The sequence below is a fragment of the Phyllostomus discolor genome, chromosome 2, assembly GCF_004126475.2.
Source record: "Phyllostomus discolor isolate MPI-MPIP mPhyDis1 chromosome 2, mPhyDis1.pri.v3, whole genome shotgun sequence".
NCBI classification, from domain to species: Eukaryota; Metazoa; Chordata; class Mammalia; order Chiroptera; family Phyllostomidae; genus Phyllostomus; species Phyllostomus discolor.
The window spans coordinates 82,274,035-82,285,638 of record NC_040904.2 but is presented as its reverse complement, the minus strand read 5'-3'; the positions used below and the strand labels follow the sequence as shown (position 1 = coordinate 82,285,638).

General features: G+C 38.8%; 1 long non-coding RNA gene across 1 annotated transcript; it reads left to right on the top strand.

Annotated features, from left to right (window-relative positions):
* Nucleotides 1-494: 494 nt before the first annotated feature.
* On the top strand, nucleotides 495-3,363 carry LOC118498712. The gene is made up of 3 exons (XR_004901181.1): nucleotides 495-635; nucleotides 1,598-1,723; nucleotides 3,052-3,363. It is a non-coding gene; the product is annotated as an uncharacterized LOC118498712 (long non-coding RNA).
* The last annotated feature ends 8,241 nt before the right edge of the window (nucleotides 3,364-11,604 follow it).

Here is an 11,604-nt window from a genome sequence, read left to right as displayed (position 1 = left end):
CTATGATTGTAAAGTATGGGCTAAGATAGGAAGAATTACAGTTATTTCCAGTGGGTTCCCAAAACTATATGGGCATCAGACACTGATGGTAGAGTGAAAAAATAATTTTTCACACACATTCTCTTTTACAGTTAATATACATATGTTAGAATTGGTACAATATATTGGCTTTAAAAGGTCAGTTTATGCTGGACTTCTGCTGTGTCTACACAACTACTGGATATAAGTGCTAGCATATGGGCTTCACAACTCTGAGCCAAAGATTAGGCCTCAGCATTTTAAAATCTGGGTGGCTTCTCTTTGAGGTGTCCTGGGTGTGAAAGACAGCTGGGGCCTTCTGGAAGTCAAAGGACAAACCAAGGACCCCAGGCTGAACAAAGGCCTCTCTCGGGCAAGCACAGAGACAATAAAGTGAGCTTGTAAATGAATTCTAGTCTTAAAAGTCAGTGTGTCTCACCTCCAATTTCTCCCCATTCTCACCCCTGTCCCAGGCTTGCTATTACAATGAAGACACAGGAGCACCTCTCTTTGCTGCATTCTTTGAAGACCAAGCTGAGGTGAAGAGGGAACATGGGAAGCAATTCCTAAGATATTTAAGAAGACGTGAGTGTAAAGTCTGCCTTCCGGTGATTAAGGTGACTATGTAATTTGTCATAACGATTTCCATGGGGCCTTTGCCAGGTCCAGAGAAGTAAGTCATTAGTTGCTATAGAACTTGTTGGGTCACTCATAGTATACATGGGATTATACTAACTGACTCTGAGGGCAAGCGTATGTGTTCTCTGTAGTCTCTTCATATCATTTTGAGTACGTTGTAGCCACTAGATGCTCATTTAGCTTTTCTCAATGAGCTACATATAGTGTGGTCCCTGTACCAGCAGCATCAGCATCACCTAGGAACTCATTAGAAATGCAAATTCACAGTCAAACCGGATCAGATTCTGTAGGCGTGGGGTCCTAGGAGCTGTAGTTTAACAAGCTCCCCAGGTGATTCTCATGCTCTGCATAGCTTGAGAAGCACAACTGTAATGGCCTTTTCCTAAAACAATTAACATTCTATATCAGACCTTTAGTCTAATTTGGGTGCACGTTCAGGTATTTAAAATGGCTATCTCTTCAGTGAAGTGAAACAAACTTTTATTCGTTGGGACAGACACTTAGAAGAACTAATCTAAACCTTAGTTGGGGGTATTACATCTAGAATTACCCCCACTTATCTGAGGGGTTCTTTGAACTTCAGCTTTATAGAGAGAACTAGTAAATGTCCGGTAGTAACTGAAGTAAAGCACCCTCATGGAATTCCAAAGCTAATGGAGTCGTGCATGTAACTGTGCTGGTGGCACCCATGACTTGTAAACACCTTCAGGTTACATGGTGAGCTTTTAAAAATCCTGATGCCGAGGTAGCACTGCATATCACATAAGTCCTAATGTCTGCAGGGGAAATGCAGACATCAGTATTGAAGACGCTTGGATGATTCCATTTTGCCACAAAGTTTAGAAACTATTGGGCCATAGAAACCTAGTCATAAGCCCACCCAGGGTGTAGGATGTAATAAGGCTGTGCCTGAGATGATTTCCCTGTTTCTCTTCAACAGAGGCCTACTATAGATAACTGGGCAACTGGCGTAAAGGCTCTAGAGTCTGCTCTGGAGATGGAGAAAGAGTTAACCAAGCTTCTGCAAGACCTGAAGAATAATGCTTATGAGAAGAGTGAGAAGGATGTAAGTAGTTAACTGGTTCTGAGCGCAGTGTCATTTTTCACTTCTGGATTAGGATTTGCTTCTGGGAAGTGGGTCTAAGGCAGTGGACCATCCAACATGTGCTTGTTTTCCCCCAAGGAAGCATATGAATTTACTGCTGGGAGTAGATTAGAGGTGGGAGGAGTAGATGCCCCGGTTAAAAGGAATGCAACTCAACACAAGATGGGGGAGATGTCCCAGGAAAAATGCACTCTGGATAATTAAACAACTTAACAAAATAACTCTCGTTGCTAGCTTTTAAATCTCCTAGATAAGAAGTGCTTACATTTTAATGGTATCAGAATCACCTGGAGGGCTTACTAAAACAAACCAGGCCTCACCTCCAGTTTCTAATTCAACTAGTTTCATGAGGCATGCAAGAACTTGCATTTCTAACAAGTTTCCAGGTTATGATGCTGCTGGCCAAGGGACACCCTTTGAGAACCACTGTCCTAGATGGCCCCTGCAAAAGTGAATGTTAATGATGACTTACTATTCTATAGACCTCTCTGAAGTCTCCCTGGTTAACAGCGAACATTCCACCTTGCAATGATAACGTCTTTCTCAGTAACCCCTTAGCATCTTTGTACAAGTTATGATGCATATTGGACTTTTTTAGGAGCTGCGAAGAGGTACAAATGCCTGAGCCTTATGCCAGGCTACTTAAAACTTAATCTCTGGGAATTGGGTCGGGACCCCTACTTGAAAGCTCAATGTGATTAAAACAAACAAACAAACAAAAACAGGGTGGAAAACCACTTCAGTAGTAGCCTGTTTAAATTAATCTGTGCTTTTGATGAATTGCCCTTACACTCATATTCACTGAAAAAGGATATCTGTATTTACCTGGAGGTTGTGAATGTCTTAGATCAGTGCTCTTTGAATGTCTAGGTGCACATGAACTACCTAGTCCCTTCTTAAAATGCAGGTTCTGATTTAGAAGGTCTGAAATGGAACTTGAAATTCTGTTCTTCTGACCAGCTCCCAGGACTGTTGGTCCATGAGCTATAATTTGGGTAGCAAGATTTTATTTTATTTTAATTTTTTATTCTCACCTGAGGACATGCTTATTGATTTTAGAGAGAGGGGAAGGGATGGAGAGAGAAACATTGATTGATTGCCTCTAGCACCCACCCTGACCAGGGACTGAACCTGCAGTTTAGGCATGCCACAACCTTTCGGCATATGGGACAATGCTCCTACCTCCAACCCACTGAGCCACACCAGCCAGGGAAAAGGTAGCAAGGTTTTAGATTGCCTCCTGTTGCAGACAATGTTCTTAAGAGTCCTTCCCTGTTTTATTTCTGTAGCTTGTACGCTTCCTGGGAAAGTACCTGGATAAACAGAAGAGGAACACAAGCTATCTGGAACACCAGATTGTATATCATAAGCATGAAGAAAAGAAGGCCCAGCAGAAAGAAGACCCGCTTAAAAAGCCAGCTGAAGTGTCAGGTAAAGACTAACATCTGAAGGCAACAAAGCAAGTTTTCCCACTGCAGTAGATCCCCAAATCAGCTACTTAAGAATCTTAATCTTCTCCATTGGGCAGAAGACTGCTTTTCTTCATCGTTGTGTATACAAATAAATCTGTTTTTGCATTATAACTGTGTGTAAAGAGATTGCTATTGGAGCACACATAAAAAAAAACCGGTTAATTCTATCAATGTGGGTTTGGTGAAAGGTTCTTGAGGACAGTGGGTGCATTAGACTTTAAAAAAAAACAGAGCCCCCGCGACCCCCTTGATCCCAACAACACTCAGATGTAGAGTCAGGATTTGGGAATTTCAACCAGTCCGGGGTAGATACAGAGATTAACTAGTGAAACCTTAGTTCTCACTAATGCTTTCTGCCCCCTCAACTTATGTACTACATATATTAAGTTTACAAAATAGTGGGATTTTCTTCTAATTAGTGTAAAGCTAAACTTGAAAACAAGGTATCTTAGTGTAGAATTGGTGACTCACCTGGAAGATTAACAGTGGACAAGTAGCTGCAACCCAAGTGCCCTTTCATAGCCCAAGGGATGCATAGGGAACAGCAGGGTACACAGGCACCTAAGACAGTGAACACATGTGTGGATGTACCTGCCCCCTCCACTGTGGGCAAAGTAGCAGCTACTCAGGTAATTGCTTTCGGGGGTAAGAAATGAGCGCACAAGCATGGGGGCTAGTACCACCTGGGAAGAAAGGGGCTCTGTAGGATTGTGTCCTGGCTCCAAAACTTCCTAGTTCCATGGCCTTCACAAAGTTTTTACCTCACTCATTGACTCAATTTAGTCCTCCTTAAAGTGTGGTTAATAGTACTTAGTTCATAATGATAACAAAAGGATTAAGTAAATAAATATGTAAAGTATCTAGAACAGCACCTGTTCAGATTACATATTATAGTTTATATGATAGTGCCACTTCTTAAACTTGAGAAAAGCCAATACATGGAATTTGCATTAAGACAATAGATAACTGAAATTGAGACAGAATCTTAAAACATTTCATCTTTTTTTAAAAATTATCTTTATATTATTTCCATTACCATTTAGACACCTTAAACCCCCTTACCCCCAGCAATCACCACACTGTTGTCCATGTCCACAAGTCCTTTTTCTTTTTTGTTTGGTCCCTCAACCCTTTAACCTCCTTCCTGCCACTAGCTGCCATCTGCCCTATCTATGAGTCTGTCTCTGTTTTGCTTGTTAGTTCAGTTTGTTCATTAGATGCCACATATGAGTGAAATCATATGGTATTTGTTCTTCTCTGACTGGCTCATTTCACTTAGCACAATGTTCTCCAGATCCAATCATACTGTGGCAAAGGGTAAAATTTCCTTTTTTATAGCCAAGTGGAATTCTATTGTGTAAATGTCCCATAGTTGTTTTATCCACTCATCTATTGATGGACACTTGGGCTGCTTCCATATCTTGGTAATTCTAAATGCTGCAATGAACATAGGGGTGCTTATGTTCTTTTGAATTAGTGTTTTGGGTTCCTTCAGGTATATTCCTAGAAGTGGGATTGCTGGGTCAAAAGGCAGAACTTTTAATTTTTTGAGGTATCTCCATGCTACTTTCCATAGTCGCTGCACCCAGTCTGCATTCCCACCAACAATGCAAAAGGATTCCCCTTTCTCTACATCCTCGCCAGCACTTGTTGTTTATGGATTTATTGATAATAGCTATTCTGACAGGTGTGAGATGGCATCTCATTGCAGTTTTAATTTGCATTTCTCTGATAAATAAGGACATGGAACATGTTTTCATATGTCTCTTGACCATCTGTATGTCCTCTTTGGAGAAGTGTCTATTTAGGCCCATTGCCCATTTTTAAATTGGGGTTTTTTTTGTGAGTTTTTAAGCACTTCATAAGTTTTGGATATTAACCCTTTATCAGAGGTATTGGCAAATACATTCTCCCATCTGTGGGTTGCCTTTTTTTTTTTTTAAAGGATTTTATTTATTTATTTTTAGAGAGGAAAGGGAGATAGACACAGAGAGAGAGAAACATCAATGTGCAGTTGCTGGGGGTTATGACCTGCAACCCAGGCATGTACCCTGGCTGGGAATCGAACCTGGGACACTTTGGTTCCCAGCCCGTGCTCAATCCACTGAGCTACACCAGCCAGGGCCGGTTGCCTTTTTATTTTGTTGATGATTTCCTTTGCTGTGCAAAAACTTCTTTGTTTAAAGTCCCATATATTTATTTTTTCTTTTGCTTCCCTTGCCTGGGAAGATATATCTGATACAAAATTTATACAAGCAATGCCTGAGATTTTGCTGCCTATGTTTTCTTCTAGGATTTTAATGCTTTTTCTGGGCTAACATTTAAGTCTTTGATACATTTTGAGTTTATTTGTGTGTATGGTGTAAGAAAGTGCTCTAGTTTCATTTTTCTGCACATATCTGTCTAATTTTCCTAACACTTTATTGAATAAACGATCTTTAGCCATTGTATGTGCTTGCTTCCTCTGTTGAACATTAATTGACTATAAATGTGTGGGTTTATTTCTGGGCTCTATATTCTGTTCCATTGATCTGTGTGTTGGTTTTTATGCCAGTACCATGCTGTTTTGATTACTATGGCCTTGTAGTATAGTTTGATATTAGGCAGCATGATTCCTTCAACTTTATTCTTCTTTCTCAGGATTGCCATTGCTATGTGAGGCCTTTTGTGGTTCCATATAAATTTTTGAAATATTTATTCTACTGTGAAATGTATCATTGGAATCTTGATAGGAATTACATTAAATCTATAGATTGCTTTGGATAGTATGGACATTTTTTATATTAATTCCTCCTATCTATGAACATGGTATGTGCTTACACTTATTTGTATCTTCAGTTTCTTTCTTCAGTGTCTAATTTTCAAGTATAGATCTTTTACATCCTTGGTTAGGTTTATTACTCTTTTTGTAGCAATTGTGATTGGGATTGTTCTCTTAATTTCCCTTTCTGTAGTTTGTTATTGGCATATGAAAATGCAACTGATTTCTGAATATTAATTTTGTATCCTGCTACCTGCTGAATTCATTTATCAGTTCTAGTAGTTTCTTGGTGGAATCTTTGGGTTCCGTATGTACATTTTCATGTAACTGCAAATACAGTTATACTTCTCCCTTTCCAATTTGGATGCCTTTTATTTCTTCTCGTCTAATTGCTGAGGCTAGGACTTCCAGTACTATGTTGAATAAGAGAGGTATAAGTGTACATCCCTGTCTGGTTCCCAATCTTAAAGGGACAGCTTATAGTTTTTGCCTGTTCAGTGTTATGCTGACAGTGAGTTTGTCATATATGGCCTTTATTATGTTTATGTATGATCCCTCTATTCCTACTTTGCTGAGAATTTTTTATCATAAATTGGTGCTGGATTTTATCAAAAGCTTTTCTGCATCTATTCATATAATCATGTCATATATATCCTTTATTTAGTTTATGTGGTGAATTACATTTATGGATTTGTGAATGTTGTACCAACCTTGCATTCTCAGAAGAAATCCCACTTGGTCATGGTGTAGGAACTTTTTGATGCATTGCTGTATTCAGTTTGCTAATATTTTGTTGAAGATTTTAGCATCTATGTTCATCAAGGATGTTAGCTTATAGTTTTCTTTCTTTGTAGTGTCTTTATCTGGTTTTGGAATTAGAATAATGCTGGCCTCATAAAATGAGTTTGGGAGCCTTCTCTCCTCTTGAATTTTATGAAATAATTTGAGAAGTAGAGGTGTTAGTTCTCAGAATGTTTGATAAAATTCATCTGTGAAGCCATCTGGTCCAGGGCTTTTGTTTGTTGGGAGTTTTTTGATTACTGCTTCAATATCACGAGGTGTAATCTGTCTATTCAGATTCTCTGATTCTTCTGGTTTAGTCTTGGAAGACTGTATATTTCTAGGAATTTATCCATTTTGTTCAGGTTGTCCAGTTTGTTGGCATGTAATTGTTCATAATATTTTTTTACAGTCCTTTGTATTTCTTTGGTGTCAGTTGTTATTTCTCCTTTCATTTCTGATTTTATGTATTTGGGTCCTCTCTCTTTTTCTTTGAGCCTGGCTAAAGGTTTGTCAATCTTGTTTATCTTCTCAAAGTACCAGCTCTTGGATTCATTGATCTTTTGTATCATTATTTTTAAACTCAATTAAAATCAGAGCAGAAATGAATGAAATAATTTCCTTCCTTCTACTCACTTTGGGCTTTGTTGTCCCTTTTCAAGTTTTTTTAAGTGCAAAATTAGATTGTTTGTTTGAGCTTTTTTGTGTTTTTTGATAGACCTAAAATTATATGAATTTTCCTTCTAGGACTGCTTTCCCAGTGTCCCACAGATTTTGGATTGTTGTGCCCTCATTTTCATTTGTTTCAAGGTATCTTTTGATTTCTTCCTTGACCTCATTGACTTATTCATTGTTTAATAACATATTATTTAGCATCCATGTCTTTGCATGTTTTTCAGTGTTCTTGTGATTTTTAGTTTCATAGCATTGTGATCAGAGAAGGTGCTTAATATGATTTCAATCTTCTTAAATTTATTGAGACTTGTTTTGTGTCCTAGCATGTGGTTTACCCTAGGAAACATTCCATGCGCACTTGAAAAGTATGTATATTTTGCTGTGTTGAGGTGAAATTTGCTGAAGATATCAATTAATCTATTTAATCTAGTGTGTCATTCAGGCAGCTTTCTCCTTGTTGATTTTCTGTCTGGAAGATCTATCCATTGAAGTCAATGGGGTGTTAAAATCCTCAACTATGAGTGTATTTCTGTCATTCTCTCCTTTCATGTCCTCAAGATTTGCTTTATTTATGTAGTTGCTCCTATGTTGGGTGCATAAATGTTTACTAGGGTTACATCCTCTTGTTGGATTATTCCTTTTATCATTATGTAGTGTCCTTCTTTGTCTCTTCCAGCATTTGTTTTAAGGTCTATGTTGTTGGATATAAGCACGGCTACTTCAGGGTTTTTTTTCCCCCCATTTGTATATAATATCTTTTTCTGACCCTTTACTTTTTGTCTGTGTGTATGTTTCAATCTGTGATGGGTCTCTTGGAGGTAGCATATATATATATGTATGGGTCTTTTTTTCTTATCCATTCAGCTACCTTCTGTCTGTTGGTCAGGGCATTTAACCCATTTACATTTAAGGTGATTATTGATAGGTATATATGTAGTGCCATTTTAATGTTAAACTCTTTTCCTGTTGGTTTTTTTCTCTTTTTCTTCTTAAAGCAAGTCCTTTAACATTTGTTGCAGTACTGATTTGGTATTCATAAACTCCTTTAGTTTTTTCTTGTCCGGGAAGCTCCTTAATTCTCCTTTGATTTTAAATGATAGCCTTGCAGGTGAAGTAGCCCTGCTTGTAAGTCCTTGCTTTTCATTGCCTTGAATATTTCATGCCACTCCCTTCTGACCTGAAATACTTCTGATGAGTAATCAGATGACAGTCTAACTGATACTCCTTTGTGGGTAACTACCTGCTTTTCTCTTGTGGCTGTTAGGATTCTCTCCTTGTCTTTAAGCCTTGTTATTTTAATTATGATGTGTCTTGGTGTAGGCCTCTTTGGATCCAACTTCTTTGGCACTCTCTGAGCTTCCTTGACTTGTGTGAATTTTTCCTTCACCAGATTAGGAAGGTTTTTGGTCATTATTTCTTGGAATAGATTCTTGTTCCCTTGGTCACTCTCTTCTCCTTCTGGTGTTCCCATGATGTGGCTATTGTTATACTTCCTGTTGTCCAAGGTGTTTCTTAAGCTCTCCTTATTTTTAAAAATTACTCTTTATTTTTGCTGCTCTGCCTGATTGTTTTTTTCTACCTTGTCTTCCAAAACACTGAGTTGATCCTCTGCTTCACCTAACCTATTCCTTCCAGTGTATCTCAGATATTGCATTTTTATTTCTGACTGATCCTTTTTTATGGTTTCTATTTCTTTTTCCCTGCTGTTGAGTATCCTTATAATCATTACTCTAAATGCTCTATCTGATAAATTACTTACCTCCATTTCAGCTAGTTCTTCTGCAAAATTCTCTTATTCTTTTGTGGTCTATTTCTTTTTCTTCTAATTTTGGTTGTTTTTTTATATCTTCGTTCTTAGATGTTAAACTACTGAGCTATTAAACTGATCAGTTGTTAATCTAATCAATCTTTAAGCAGCAGTCAGGCTTAAGCACCATAGAGTGGGACAGAGTATTTCTAATGGGTGGGGCTATTGCTTCCCCTCAGGCTGATGCCTTTCAGAGAAGAGTGCTCTGCCTGACAGAGATGGCTCCTGCAGTATGGGGAATGACTCAGCACAGGGATCCTGGTGGTTGTTCCCTTCAGTTTTCTCCCCAGAGCCACCAACCCAGGTTCTCCTCAAGCATCTCTAGTCCACTCTGCTCCCCTTTGCTGGCACCCAGGATAAATGGCTGTAAACCAAATGTTGTGCTTTAGCCCTTTAAGAGGTTCTCTGTGTTTCCAGCCATCTCTCCCTGGTAGACAGAAACCCTGCTGGTTCTCATAGCTGGATGTTATCTGGGTTCCTTTCCAGATCTGGTGCTGTAGGCTGGGGAACCCAGTTTGGGGTTCAGACCCTACAGTTCTCAGAGTAAGCCCCCTGGCCACTGAAATATTCCTCCGGAACTTCAGCTGCTGCCTATGAGAGCCCAGTCAGCCATCTCGTGTCTCCTCTGAATTCCTTACCAGTCACAATGTGATGAAGTGTTTTCTTCTGTCTGTCCATAGTTGTAAGGCTTCTCTCCAGCTAGTGTTCAGTTGATTATTCAAGATGACTTCTCTACAATTTAGTTGTAATTCCAAACTGGCCCTGGGAAGAGGTTAGTGTCACTTCCACTTACTCCTCCACCATCATGGATTCCCCAAACATAGCCAAGAAGCCTATTTTCTGATTTCTAGCTGGGTGATATCATTAAAGCATCTTTAGCTTGTCCTGTTTGTCCTTGAGAATGTTACTTAACTCTTTGAAACCTCAGTTTTCTCATCATCGGCCTGGATGCTGGGAGGGGTCAGGGCACAAGGGTCCCTGGGTTCCAGTCTTGGAAGGAGCCCCTACTCAGAGCTGACTGAGCTTCAGTGGCTGTGCTTACAAGGTCTCTCTCTGATTCAAACCTTGGAAAAGCACTCAGAACATTTAATCTTAGAAGTCTGTCTTAGAAGGTAAAGGGATTAGCCAAAAAACACAGACATCAATGTGGTGGTGGCCAGAGAGAAGGGGGTGCTGGGGCTGGGTGGAGGGAGACAAAGTGGGGGGTGTAATGGAGACATCTGTGACAGTGTCAAAAATAAAGAAAATTGTTTTAAGTATCTCTTTTGAAAGGAGAGTAAGGAGTCATAGAAAAATCCAATTAGATATCTCTTTAAAAAATTCAAGTGAACAAATGGGTTGAATATACCAACAAACACAGCTAATCAAACAAGTGATAGTACAGTAAGCTAAAGAAATTCTCAGCCAAAGGAATAGAAAATGGTATTTTAAATTTTAAGACATGGAGTTCCAATGAAAGATCTAATTTAGAACTCCAGGAGAAAAGAGAAATTGAGAAAGTTCCATGATAGCAAAATTTTAAAGCATCAAGGATGGAAAAAGCTCACCATAAAAGATATTACTTACAAAGGATGAAAACTGCCATATTACTAACAGCTTTCTCAAAAATCCTAGATGCTAGGAGAAAACAGAAAAAATCTTCAAAATGCTGAGAGAGCAGAAAAGACCAATTTGAATATAAAAATATTAAGCTCACAAAAGTTCTTAACCCAAAGAAGACTTTCACTGAACAATACATTGTTTTAGTAGTAAAACCTAAGGTGTTCTACATGCAGGTCCAATGTAGCCTACCTGATATTACCTAACCTTGTACAGTACTTTAGTATTCTGGTGGGGGAGGGGATGCCCTAATATAGTCACAAGTGAACTTCTTTACCTCCACATCTTCTTGAAAATCATTGTCATGGTGAGCTTGTTACCACTGCAGAATTACTAGTGCACAAAGCATTCTTGAATAAATTCCCACTTTCATAATTATTATTGATTTGTATTTAGTTTTGTATGTATTAGTGAATGTCAGATATTCACATTCAAACTGAGAAAAAGACAAGATTGCTTTATCTTCAACACCACTTAGTGTTTTTCTGAAAGTTCTTTTTCTCAAGCTCAGCACTACTGACATTTTTGAGCCAGATGACTCATGGGGAGTTGTCCCATGCACTGTAAGAAGTCTAGCCACATCCCTGGCCTCTACCTAGATAGTACCTCCTCCAGCTGTGACGATCACTACTGTTTCCACACTTGCCAAATGTCTCTTGAGAGGAAAACTCACCATGCTTAAGAACAACTATTTTAGACAATGCAGTAAAAAAGTTGAAGGAAAAGAAGACATATCTATTTTCAAAAA